This window comes from Ambystoma mexicanum, chromosome 2p (genome assembly GCF_040938575.1).
Source record: "Ambystoma mexicanum isolate Mex_15411 chromosome 2p, UKY_AmexF1_1, whole genome shotgun sequence".
Taxonomy (NCBI): Eukaryota; Metazoa; Chordata; class Amphibia; order Caudata; family Ambystomatidae; genus Ambystoma; species Ambystoma mexicanum.
The window spans coordinates 1,501,011,994-1,501,026,282 of NC_090923.1; positions in this window are offsets into that span (position 1 = coordinate 1,501,011,994).

Here is a 14,289-nt window from a genome sequence, read left to right on the forward strand (position 1 = left end):
TCAAAACTGAGACCCTCCCTATAACATGAGATGTGATATCCAACTCCTTCCCGTTCCAATCGAGACCCTTCCTATAACATGAGATGTGATATCTCTATGCTTCTAATACCAAACCTGAGGCCCTTCCCGTAGTATATGTGAAATCCAACTCCTTCCCATTCCAAACTTGTGACCCTTCCTGTAGCATGAAATGTGATTTTTCACCCCTTCCAATACCATACCCGAGACCATTCCCACAGCCTGAGATTTGAAATCTCATTTCTTCCAATACCAAACCTGAGACCCTTCCGATAGGATGTGATTTGATATCTCAGTGCTTCTAATACCAAACCTGAGACCCTCCCTATAACAAGAGATATCATATCCAACTCCTTCCCATTCCAATCATGAGACTCTTCCTATAGCATGACATGTGATATCGAACTTCCCATTCAAATCCTGAGACTCAGACCTCCCCGTCTAACCTCACCACTCCTAGCTCCCGGATTGATAATGCACTCCTGCTGTGTCTTCTCCCTTCTTCTGCTTCCTTTCCTCTCTCCTTCCTCATGTGCCCTAGGTCAGGCTCCTTCTACACCTCCGCAAGGATTACTGATTTGTACCCCTCCCCACTCTCAACTCTCACTCAGTTAACACTCATCTGACATCTGCCATTTCCTGGAAGAACCCGACCTTGATGTCCTTGGTCTAACCGAGACATGGATGACGGCCAGCGCTGTCTCGAGCTCTGACACTTTCCTCCCTGATGACAAGTTCCTCTCCATGCCCAGATCCAACCGTTCTTGAGGGGGAGTATCCTTGATTCCTGTAGTAAATTGCTTTCCTTTGCAGGCCGACTCCTCTCACGAATGCCTTGTCTGCATGCATTCTCTCTTTCCTGGCCATTCTCTCACCGTGGCTATTTGCCTACCGCCTTCCTCTCTCAGTGGATGGACTTCTCCATCCTAGCCTCCTACCACTCAACTCCGCCTACTTGGAGAATTCAAAATGAACCTGTATGCTTCCTGACCTGGACTTTTACGAGATCTGCAACTCTTCATGTCTCTGGCCCTACACACTGCAGGGAATACTCAGGATTTTCTGATCTCAGACATCCCCCTATGTAACCCTCTCAACAATCCTCTCCCGTGGTGATCAAGTTCTCATCTCCAAAGAAGGCTAACTACCAGCTGTTCCTCCTCAGTGGAGTTCTCCCTTTCTGTCCCTGCTCTCTGCACCGTTTCGCGTTGCAAACACTCGCTTCCCTGCTCTCTGGTTTAGACGCTTTTCCTTCTTCCTTTCTGTGCTTGTTCTCTGCATCGTTTCGCGTTGCAGAGAACAACTCGCTTCCCAGCTCTCTGGTTTAGACGTGTGTTCCCTGCCTTCTCTCCTCTTCCCGCTGCCTTCAAATCAACAAATGAGCTTCAAAAGATACACGGTGCTCAGAATGCTTTATAACACCCATTATTCAAGATATAGCTGTAACTCGCTAGACGTATTGAAAAGTGCTAAAAACTAGCAAAAATAGCTAGAACATGTTCTTTCCTCGCGTTTTGGTAAATACGAATTCTGGTGGAATCCCATTTTGTACTCTGTTCGTGCATTTGTTCAGTCGAATCCTGATGTTTTTAACCACTCGTCACCCATACAAGGGGGGGATCAAAATCTACTGTTCACAGGCTGAATGTATACTGCTGAAATCGTCAATGCATTATCGGGTAAACCGACTGTTCTGGAAAGTGTATTTGCCATCTGTTATTCCAGTCAGCATGTTTTCATCGTCCCTTCTTGTTTCAAGGCTGCACTCCCGTGGTGATCACATTCTCCTCTCCAGAGCAGGCTAACTACCAGCTGCTCCTCCTCAGAGGCGTTCCACCTTTCTGTCCCTGCTCCCTGCACCGTTTCGCGTTGCATGTACTCGCTTCCCAGCTCTCTGGTTTCGATGCGTGTTCCCTGCCTTCTCTCCTCTTCCCACAGCCTTCCAATGAGCTCCACAAGATAGTGTTCAGAATGCTTTATAAACCCATTATTCAACATATAGCTGTAACCCGCTAGACGTATTGAAACGTGCTAAAAACTAGCAAAAATAGCTAGAAAATGTACTTCCCTCGCGTTTTTGTAAATGCGAATTCTGGTGGGTTCCCATGTTGTATGTACTGTGTCCGTGCGTTTGTGTCGAATCCTGAAGTTTTTAACCACTGTTCTCCCATACTAGGGAGGGGGGGGTCAACATCTACTGCTGTTCACAGGCTAAATGTATACGGCTGAAATCTTCAAGGCATTATCAGCTTTCCTGACTGTTTTGGAACGTGTATTTGCCATCTGTTAATGCAGTCGCCCTTTGTTCATCGTTCCTTCTAGTTTACAGGCTGCACTCCCCTAGTGATCACATTCTTCTCTCCTATGCAGGCTAACTACCAGCTGCTCTTCCTCATAGGTTTTCATCCTTTCTGTCCCTGCTCCCTGCACCGTTTCGCGTTGCATGTACTCGCTTCCCAGCTCTCTGGTTGAGATGCGTGTTCCCTGCCTTCTCTCCTCTTGCTACAGCCTTCCGATTGGCTCCACAAGATACAGTGTTCAGAATGCTTTATAACACCCATTATTCAACATATAGCTGTAACCCGCTAGACGTATTGAAACGTGCTAAAAACTAGCAAAAACAGCTAGAAAATGTACTTCCCTCGCGTTTTGGTAAATGCAGGGTACACGCGTCTAAACCAGAGAGCAGGGAAGCGAGCATTTCAGCAGTATAAATTCAGCCTGTGAACAACACATTTTGACCCTCCCTTGTATGGGAGAAGAGTGGTTCAAAAGACCAGGATTCGACTGAACAAACGCACGAACAGAGTACAAAATGGGAATCCACCAGAATTCGCATTTACCAAACCGCGAGGAAAGTACATTTTCTAGCTGTTTCTGCTCGTTTTTAGCACGTTTCAATACGTCTAGCGGGTTACACCTATATGTTGAATAATGGGTGTTATAAAGCATTCTGAACACTGTATCTTGTGGAGCTCATTGGAAGGCTGTCGGAAGAGGAGAGAAGGCAGGGAACACGCATCTAAACCAGAGAGCTGGGAAGCGAGTACATGCAACGCGAAACGGTGCAGGGAGCAGGGACAGAAAGGATGAACGCCTATGAGGAGGAGAAGCTGGTAGTCAGCCTGCTCTGGAGAGGCGAATGTGATCACCAGGGGAGTGCAGCCTGTAAAGTAGAAGGGACGATGAACACAGGGCGACTGCATTAACAGATGGCAAATGCACGTTCCAAAACAGTCAGGAAAGCTGATAATGCCTTGAAGATTTCAGCCGTATACATTCAGCCTGTGAACAGCAGTAGACGTTGACCCCCCCCCCCGTGTATGGGAGAACAGTGGTTAAAAACTTCAGGATTCGACAACAAACGCACGGACAGTACATACATGGGAACCCATCAGAATTAGCATTTACAAAAACGCGAGGAAAGTACATTTTCTAGCTTTTTTTGCTAGTTTACAGCACGTTTCAATACGTCTAGCGGGTTACGGCTATATGTTGAATAATGGGTGTTATAGAGCATTCTGAGCACTGTGTATCTTTTGGAGCTCATTTTTTGATTTGAAGGCAGCGGGAAGAGGAGAGAAGGCAGGGAACACGCGTCTAAACCAGAGAGCTGGGAAGAGAGTACTTGCAACGCGAAAAGGGCAGAAAGGAAGAAGGCCTCTGAGAAGGAAAAGCGTCTAAACCAGAGAGCAGGGAAGCGAGTGTTTGCAACGCGAAACGGTGCAGGGAGCAGGGACAGAAAGGGAGAACTCCTCTGAGGAGGAACAGCTGGCAGTTAGCCTTCTTTGGAGATGAGAACTTGATCACCACGGGAGAGGATTGTTGAGAGGGTTACAGAGGGGGAGGTCTGAGATCAGAAAATCCTGAGTATTCCCTGCAGTGTGTAGGGCCAGCGACATGAAGAGTTGCAGATCTCGTAAAAGTCCAGGTCAGGAAGCATACAGGTTCATGTTGAATTCTCCAAGTAGGCGGAGTTGAGTGGTAGGAGGCTAGGATGGAGAAGTCCATCCACTGAGAGAGGAAGGGGGTAGGCAAATAGCCACGCTGAGAGAATGGCCAGGAGAGAATGCATGCAGACAAGGCATTCGTGACAGGAGTCGGCCTGCAAAGGAAATCAATTTACTACAGGAATCAAGGATAAGCATTGAGATATCACATCTCATGCTATAGGAATGTCTCAGGATTGGAATGGGAAGGACTTAGATATCACATATGCTATAGGGAGGGTCTCAGTTTTGATATTTGAAGCAATGAGATATCACATCTCATGCTATCGGAAGTGTCTCAGGATTGGAATGGGAAGGAGCTGGATATCACATCTCATGTTAAAGGAAGGGTCTCAGGTTTGGAACGGGAAGGAGTTGGATATCACATCTCATGTTATAGGAAGGGTCTCAGGTTTGGTATAAATATTGAGATATCACATCTCTGCTATCGGAAGTGTCTCAGGATTGGAATGGGAAGGAGTTGGATATCCCATCTCATGTTATAGGACGGGTCTCAGGTTTTTTATTAAAATCATTGAGATATCATATTGCATGCTGTAGGAAGGGTCTAAGGATTGGAATGGGAAGGACTTGGATATCACATCTCATGCTATAGATAGGCTCTCAGGTTTGGAAATTGAAGGAGTTGGATATCACATTTCATGTTAGAGGAAGGATCTCAGGTTTGGTATTAGAGGCATTGAGATATCACATCTCAGGCTATAGGAAGGGTCTCAGGATTGGAATGGGAAGGAGTTGGATATCACATCTCATGCTATAGGAAGGGTCTCAGGTTTTGTTATAAGCATTGAGATATCACATCTCATGCTATAGGAAGGGTCTCAGGATTGGAATGGGAAGGACTTGGATATCACATCTCATGCTATAGATAGGCTCTCAGGTTTGGAAAGTGAAGGAGTTGGATATCACATTTCATGTTAGAGGAAGGATCTCAGGTTTGGTATTAGAGGCATTGAGATATCACATCTCAGGCTATAGGAAGGGTCTCAGGATTGGAATGGGAAGGAGTTGGATATCACATCTCATGCTATAGGAAGGGTCTCAGGTTTTGTTATAAGCATTGAGATATCACATCTCATGCTATAGGAAGGGTCTCAGGATTGGAATGGAAGGAGTTGGATATCACATCTCATGTTATAGGAAGGATCTCAGGTTTGGTATTAGAAGCATTGAGACATCACATCTCATGCTATAGGAAGGGTCTCAGGATTGGAATGGGAAGGAGTTGGATATCACATCTCATGCTATAGGAAGGGTCTCAGGATTGGAATGGGAAGGAGTTGTATATGACATCTCATGCCGTAGGGAGGGCCTCAGGTTTGGTATAAACATTGAGATATCACATCTCTGCTATCGAAAGGGTCTCAGGATTGGAATGGGAAGGAGTTGGATATCACATCTCATGCTATAGGAAGGGTCTCAGGATTGGAATGGGAAGGAGTTGTATATGACATCTCATGCCGTAGGGAGGGCCTCAGGTTTGGTATAAACATTGAGATATCACATCTCATGCTATAGGAAGTGTCTCAGGATTGGAATGGGAAGGACTTGGGTATCACATCTCATGCTATAGGGAGGGTCTCAAGTTTGATATTAGAAGCATTGAGATATCACATCTCATGCTATAGGAAGGGTCTCAGGATTGGAATGGGAAGGAGTTGGATATCACATCTCATGCTATAGGAAGGGTCTCAGGTTTGGTATAAGCAGTGAGATATCACATCTCATGCTATAGGAAGTGTCTCAGGATTGGAATGGGAAGGAGTTGGATATCACATCTCATGTTATAGGAAGGATCTCAGGTTTGGTATAAGCATTGAGATATCAGATCTCTGCTATCGGAAGGGTCTCAGGATTGGAAAGGGAAGGAGTTGGATATTCCCATCTTATGTTATAGGAAGGGTCTCAGGTTTGGTATTAGAAGCATTGAGATATCACATCTCATGCTATAGAAAGGGTCTCAGGATTGGAATGGGAAGGAGTTGGATATCACATCTCATGCTATAGGAAGGGTCTCAGGTTTTGTTATAAGCATTGAGATATCACATCTCATGCTATAGGAAGGGTCTCAGGATTGGAATGGGAAGGACTTGGATATCACATCTCATGCTATAGATAGGCTCTCAGGTTTGGAAAGTGAAGGAGTTGGATATCACATTTCATGTTAGAGGAAGGATCTCAGGTTTGGTATTAGAGGCATTGAGATATCACATCTCAGGCTATAGGAAGGGTCTCAGGATTGGAATGGGAAGGAGTTGGATATCACATCTCATGCTATAGGAAGGGTCTCAGGTTTTGTTATAAGCATTGAGATATCACATCTCATGCTATAGGAAGGGTCTCAGGATTGGAATGGAAGGAGTTGGATATCACATCTCATGTTATAGGAAGGATCTCAGGTTTGGTATTAGAAGCATTGAGACATCACATCTCATGCTATAGGAAGGGTCTCAGGATTGGAATGGGAAGGAGTTGGATATCACATCTCATGCTATAGGAAGGGTCTCAGGATTGGAATGGGAAGGAGTTGTATATGACATCTCATGCCGTAGGGAGGGCCTCAGGTTTGGTATAAACATTGAGATATCACATCTCTGCTATCGAAAGGGTCTCAGGATTGGAATGGGAAGGAGTTGGATATCCCATCTCATGCTATAGGAAGGGTCTCAGGTTTGGTATAAGCAGTGAGATATCACATCTCATGCTATAGGAAGTGTCTCAGGATTGGAATGGGAAGGACTTGGGTATCACATCTCATGCTATAGGGAGGGTCTCAAGTTTGATATTAGAAGCATTGAGATATCACATCTCATGCTATAGGAAGGGTCTCAGGATTGGAATGGGAAGGAGTTGGATATCACATCTCATGCTATAGGAAGGGTCTCAGGTTTGGTATAAGCAGTGAGATATCACATCTCATGCTATAGGAAGTGTCTCAGGATTGGAATGGGAAGGAGTTGGATATCACATCTCATGTTATAGGAAGGATCTCAGGTTTGGTATAAGCATTGAGATATCAGATCTCTGCTATCGGAAGGGTCTCAGGATTGGAAAGGGAAGGAGTTGGATATTCCCATCTTATGTTATAGGAAGGGTCTCAGGTTTGGTATTAGAAGCATTGAGATATCACATCTCATGCTATAGAAAGGGTCTCAGGATTGGAATGGGAAGGAGTTGGATATCACATCTCATGCTATAGGAAGGGTCTCAGGTTTTGTTATAAGCATTGAGATATCACATCTCATGCTATAGGAAGGGTCTCAGGATTGGAATGGGAAGGACTTGGATATCACATCTCATGCTATAGATAGGCTCTCAGGTTTGGAAAGTGAAGGAGTTGGATATCACATTTCATGTTAGAGGAAGGATCTCAGGTTTGGTATTAGAGGCATTGAGATATCACATCTCAGGCTATAGGAAGGGTCTCAGGATTGGAATGGGAAGGAGTTGGATATCACATCTCATGCTATAGGAAGGGTCTCAGGTTTTGTTATAAGCATTGAGATATCACATCTCATGCTATAGGAAGGGTCTCAGGATTGGAATGGAAGGAGTTGGATATCACATCTCATGTTATAGGAAGGATCTCAGGTTTGGTATTAGAAGCATTGAGACATCACATCTCATGCTATAGGAAGGGTCTCAGGATTGGAATGGGAAGGAGTTGGATATCACATCTCATGCTATAGGAAGGGTCTCAGGATTGGAATGGGAAGGAGTTGTATATGACATCTCATGCCGTAGGGAGGGCCTCAGGTTTGGTATAAACATTGAGATATCACATCTCTGCTATCGAAAGGGTCTCAGGATTGGAATGGGAAGGAGTTGGATATCCCATCTCATGTTATAGGAAGAGTCTCAGGTTTGGTATTAGAAGCATTGAGATATCACATCTCATGCTATAGGAAGTGTCTCAGGATTGGAATGGGAAGGACTTGGGTATCACATCTCATGCTATAGGGAGGGTCTCAAGTTTGATATTAGAAGCATTGAGATATCACATCTCATGCTATAGGAAGGGTCTCAGGATTGGAATGGGAAGGAGTTGGATATCACATCTCATGCTATAGGAAGGGTCTCAGGTTTGGTATAAGCAGTGAGATATCACATCTCATGCTATAGGAAGTGTCTCAGGTTGGAATGGGAAGGAGTTGGATATCACATCTCATGTTATAGGAAGGGTCTCAGGATTGGAATGGGAAGTACTTGGATATCACATCTCATGCTATAGGAAGGCTCTCAGGTTTGCAAGGGGAAAGAGTTGGATATCACATTTCATGCTATCAGAAGGATCTCAGGTTTGGTATAGAAGCATTGAGATATCATATCTTATGCTATCAGAAGAGTCTCAGGATTGGAATGGGAAGGAGTTGGATATCACATCTCATGCTAAAGGGAGGGTCTCAGGTTTGGAAGATAAGGATTTGGATATCACATCTCATGTTATAGGAAGGATCTCAGGTTTGGTATTAGAAGTATTGAGATATCACATCTCATGCTATCGGAAGGATCTCAGGTTTGGTATAGAAGCATTGAGATATATCTTATGCTATCAGAAGGGTCTCAGGATTGGAATGGGAAGGAGTTGGATATCACATCTCATGCTAAAGGGAGGGTCTCAGGTTTGGAAAGGGAAGGAGTTGGATATCACATTTCATGTTATAGGAAGGGTCTCAGGTTGGAATGGGAAGGAGTTGGATATCACATTTCATGTTATAGGAAGGGTCTCAGGATTGGAATGGGAAGGAGTTGGATATCACATCTCAAGCTTTAGGAAGGGTCTCAGGTTTGGTATAAGCATTGAGATAGCACATCCCATGCTATAGGAAGGGTCTCAGGATTGGAATGGGAAGGAGTTGGATATCACATCTCATGTTATAGGAAAGATCTCAGGTTTGGTATTCGAAGCATTGAGACATCACATCTCATGTTATAGGAAGGGTCTCAGGATTGGAATGGGAAGAAGTTGGATATCACATCTCATGCTATAGGAAGGGTCTCAGGTTTGGAAGGGGAAGGAGTTGGATATCCAATCTCATGTTATAGGACTGGTCTCAGGTTTGGTATTAGAAGCATTGAGATATCCCATCGCATGCTGTAGGAAGGTTCTCAGGTTTGGAATGGGGAGGAATTGTATATCACATCTCATGTCATAGGAAGGATCTCAGGTTTGGTATTAGAAGCATTGAGATATCACATCTCATGCTATAGGAATGGTCTCAGGATTGGAATGGGAAGGAGTTGGATATTACATTCCTGCTATAGGAAGGGTCTCATGTTTGGAATGGGAATGTGTTGGATATCACATATGCTATAGGAAGGGTCTCAGGTTTGGAACGGGAAGGAGTTGGATATCACATCTCATGTTATAGGAAGGGTCTCAGGTTTGGTATAAGCATTGAGATATCACATCTCTGCTATCGGAAGTGTCTCAGGATTGGAATGGGAAGGTGTTGGATATCCCATCTCATGTTATAGGAAGAGTCTCAGGTTTGGTATTAGAAGCATTGAGATATCACATCTCATGCTATAGGAAGTGTCTCAGGATTGGAATGGGAAGGACTTGGGTATCACATCTCATGCTATAGGGAGGGTCTCAAGTTTGATATTAGAAGCATTGAGATATCACATCTCATGCTATAGGAAGGGTCTCAGGATTGGAATGGGAAGGAGTTGGATATCACATCTCATGCTATAGGAAGGGTCTCAGGTTTGGTATAAGCAGTGAGATATCACATCTCATGCTATAGGAAGTGTCTCAGGATTGGAATGGGAAGGAGTTGGATATCACATCTCATGTTATAGGAAGGATCTCAGGTTTGGTATAAGCATTGAGATATCAGATCTCTGCTATCGGAAGGGTCTCAGGATTGGAAAGGGAAGGAGTTGGATATTCCCATCTTATGTTATAGGAAGGGTCTCAGGTTTGGTATTAGAAGCATTGAGATATCACATCTCATGCTATAGAAAGGGTCTCAGGATTGGAATGGGAAGGACTTGGATATCACATCTCTTGCTATAGGGAGGGTCTCAAGTTTGATATTAGAAGCATTGAGGTATCACATTTCATGATATCGGAAGGGTCTCAAGATTGGAATGGGAAGGAGTTGGATATCACATCTCATGATAAAGGAAGGGTCTAAGGTTTGGAAGGGGAAGGATTTGGATATCACATCTCATGTTATAGGACGGGTCTCAGGTTTGGTATTAGAAGCATTGAGATATCAAGTCTCATGGTATAGGAAGGGTCTCAGGATTGGAATGGGATGGAGTTGGATATCACATCTCAAGCTATAGGAAGGGTCTCAGGATTAGAATGGGAAGGAGTTTGTTATCACATCTCATGCCATAGTATGGGTCTCAGGTTTGGTAGAAGCATTGGGATATCACATCTCATGCTATCGGAAGGGTATCGGGATTGGATTTGGAAGGAGTTGGATATCCCATCTCATGCTATAGGAAGGGTCTCAGGTTGGAATGGGAAGGAGTTGGATATCACATCTCATGTTATAGGAAGGGTCTCAGGATTGGAATGGGAAGTACTTGGATATCACATCTCATGCTATAGGAAGGCTCTCAGGTTTGCAAGGGGAAAGAGTTGGATATCACATTTCATGCTATCAGAAGGATCTCAGGTTTGGTATAGAAGCATTGAGATATCATATCTTATGCTATCAGAAGAGTCTCAGGATTGGAATGGGAAGGAGTTGGATATCACATCTCATGCTAAAGGGAGGGTCTCAGGTTTGGAAGATAAGGATTTGGATATCACATCTCATGTTATAGGAAGGATCTCAGGTTTGGTATTAGAAGTATTGAGATATCACATCTCATGCTATCGGAAGGATCTCAGGTTTGGTATAGAAGCATTGAGATATATCTTATGCTATCAGAAGGGTCTCAGGATTGGAATGGGAAGGAGTTGGATATCACATCTCATGCTAAAGGGAGGGTCTCAGGTTTGGAAAGGGAAGGAGTTGGATATCACATTTCATGTTATAGGAAGGGTCTCAGGTTGGAATGGGAAGGAGTTGGATATCACATTTCATGTTATAGGAAGGGTCTCAGGATTGGAATGGGAAGGAGTTGGATATCACATCTCAAGCTTTAGGAAGGGTCTCAGGTTTGGTATAAGCATTGAGATAGCACATCCCATGCTATAGGAAGGGTCTCAGGATTGGAATGGGAAGGAGTTGGATATCACATCTCATGTTATAGGAAAGATCTCAGGTTTGGTATTCGAAGCATTGAGACATCACATCTCATGTTATAGGAAGGGTCTCAGGATTGGAATGGGAAGAAGTTGGATATCACATCTCATGCTATAGGAAGGGTCTCAGGTTTGGAAGGGGAAGGAGTTGGATATCCAATCTCATGTTATAGGACTGGTCTCAGGTTTGGTATTAGAAGCATTGAGATATCCCATCGCATGCTGTAGGAAGGTTCTCAGGTTTGGAATGGGGAGGAATTGTATATCACATCTCATGTCATAGGAAGGATCTCAGGTTTGGTATTAGAAGCATTGAGATATCACATCTCATGCTATAGGAATGGTCTCAGGATTGGAATGGGAAGGAGTTGGATATTACATTCCTGCTATAGGAAGGGTCTCATGTTTGGAATGGGAATGTGTTGGATATCACATATGCTATAGGAAGGGTCTCAGGTTTGGAACGGGAAGGAGTTGGATATCACATCTCATGTCATAGGAAGGGTCTCAGGTTTGGTATAAGCATTGAGATATCACATCTCTGCTATCGGAAGTGTCTCAGGATTGGAATGGGAAGGTGTTGGATATCCCATCTCATGTTATAGGACGGGTCTCAGGTTTGTTATTAGAATCATTGAGATATCATATTGCATGCTGTAGGAAGGGTCTAAGGATTGGAATGGGAAGGAGTTGGATATCCCATCTCATGTTATAGTAAGAGTCTCAAGTTTGGTATTAGAAGCATTTAGATATCACATCTCATGCTATAGGAAGTGTCTCAGGATTGGAATGGGAAGGAGTTGGATATCACATTTCATGTTAGAGGAAGGATCTCAGGTTTGGTATTAGAGGCATTGAGATATCACATCTCATGCTCTAGGAAGGGTCTCAGGATTGGAATGGGAAGGAGTTGGATATCACATCTCATGCTATAGGAAGGGTCTCAGGTTTGGTATAAGCATTGAGATATCACATCTCATGCTATAGGAAGGGTCTCAGGATTGGAATGGGAAGGAGTTGGATATCACATCTCATGTTATAGGAAGGATCTCAGGTTTGGTATTAGAAGCATTGAGACATCACATCTCATGCTATCGGAAGGGTCTCAGGATTGGAATGGGAAGGACTTGGATATCACATCTCATGCTATAGGGAGGGTCTCAAGTTTGATATTAGAAGCATTGAGATATCATATCTCATGCTATAGGAAGGGTCTCAGGATTGGAAAGGGAAGGAGTTGGATATCACATCTCATGCTATAGGAAGGGTCTCAGGTTTGGTATAAGCAGTGAGATATCACATCTCATGCTATAGGAAGTGTCTCAGGATTGGAATGGGAAGGAGTTGGATATCACATCTCATGTTATAGGAAGGATCTCAGGTTTGGTATAAGCATTGAGATATCACATCTCTACTATCGGAAGGGTCTCAGGATTGGAATGGGAAGGACTTGGATATCACATCTCATGCTATAGGAAGGGTCTCAGGTTTGGTATAAGCATTGAGATATCACATCTCATGCTATAGAAAGGGTCTCAGGATTGGAATGGGAAGGAGTTGGATATCACATCTCATGTTATAGGAAGGATCTCAGGTTTGGTATTAGAAGCATTGAGACATCACATCTCATGCTATCGGAAGGGTCTCAGGATTGGAATGGGAAGGACTTGGATATCACATCTCATGCTATAGGGAGGGTCTCAAGTTTGATATTAGAAGCATTGAGATATCACATCTCATGATTTGGGAAGGGTCTCAGGGATGGAATGGGAAGGAGTTGGATATCACATCTCATGCTATAGGAAGGGTCTCAGGTTTGGTATAAGCAGTGAGATATCACATCTCTGCTATCGGAAGTGTCTCAGGATTGGAATGGGAAGGAGTTGGATATCCCATCTCATGTTATAGGACGGGTCTCAGGTTTTTTATTAAAATCATTGAGATATCATATTGCATGCTGTAGGAAGGGTCTAAGGATTGGAATGGGAAGGACTTGGATATCACATCTCATGCTATAGATAGGCTCTCAGGTTTGGAAATTGAAGGAGTTGGATATCACATTTCATGTTAGAGGAAGGATCTCAGGTTTGGTATTAGAGGCATTGAGATATCACATCTCAGGCTATAGGAAGGGTCTCAGGATTGGAATGGGAAGGAGTTGGATATCACATCTCATGCTATAGGAAGGGTCTCAGGTTTTGTTATAAGCATTGAGATATCACATCTCATGCTATAGGAAGGGTCTCAGGATTGGAATGGGAAGGACTTGGATATCACATCTCATGCTATAGATAGGCTCTCAGGTTTGGAAAGTGAAGGAGTTGGATATCACATTTCATGTTAGAGGAAGGATCTCAGGTTTGGTATTAGAGGCATTGAGATATCACATCTCAGGCTATAGGAAGGGTCTCAGGATTGGAATGGGAAGGAGTTGGATATCACATCTCATGCTATAGGAAGGGTCTCAGGTTTTGTTATAAGCATTGAGATATCACATCTCATGCTATAGGAAGGGTCTCAGGATTGGAATGGAAGGAGTTGGATATCACATCTCATGTTATAGGAAGGATCTCAGGTTTGGTATTAGAAGCATTGAGACATCACATCTCATGCTATAGGAAGGGTCTCAGGATTGGAATGGGAAGGAGTTGTATATGACATCTCATGCCGTAGGGAGGGCCTCAGGTTTGGTATAAACATTGAGATATCACATCTCTGCTATCGAAAGGGTCTCAGGATTGGAATGGGAAGGAGTTGGATATCCCATCTCATGTTATAGGAAGAGTCTCAGGTTTGGTATTAGAAGCATTGAGATATCACATCTCATGCTATAGGAAGGGTCTCAGGATTGGAATGGGAAGGAGTTGGATATCACATCTCATGCTATAGGAAGGGTCTCAGGTTTGGTATAAGCAGTGAGATATCACATCTCATGCTATAGGAAGTGTCTCAGGATTGGAATGGGAAGGAGTTGGATATCACATCTCATGTTATAGGAAGGATCTCAGGTTTGGTATAAGCATTGAGATATCAGATCTCTGCTATCGGAAG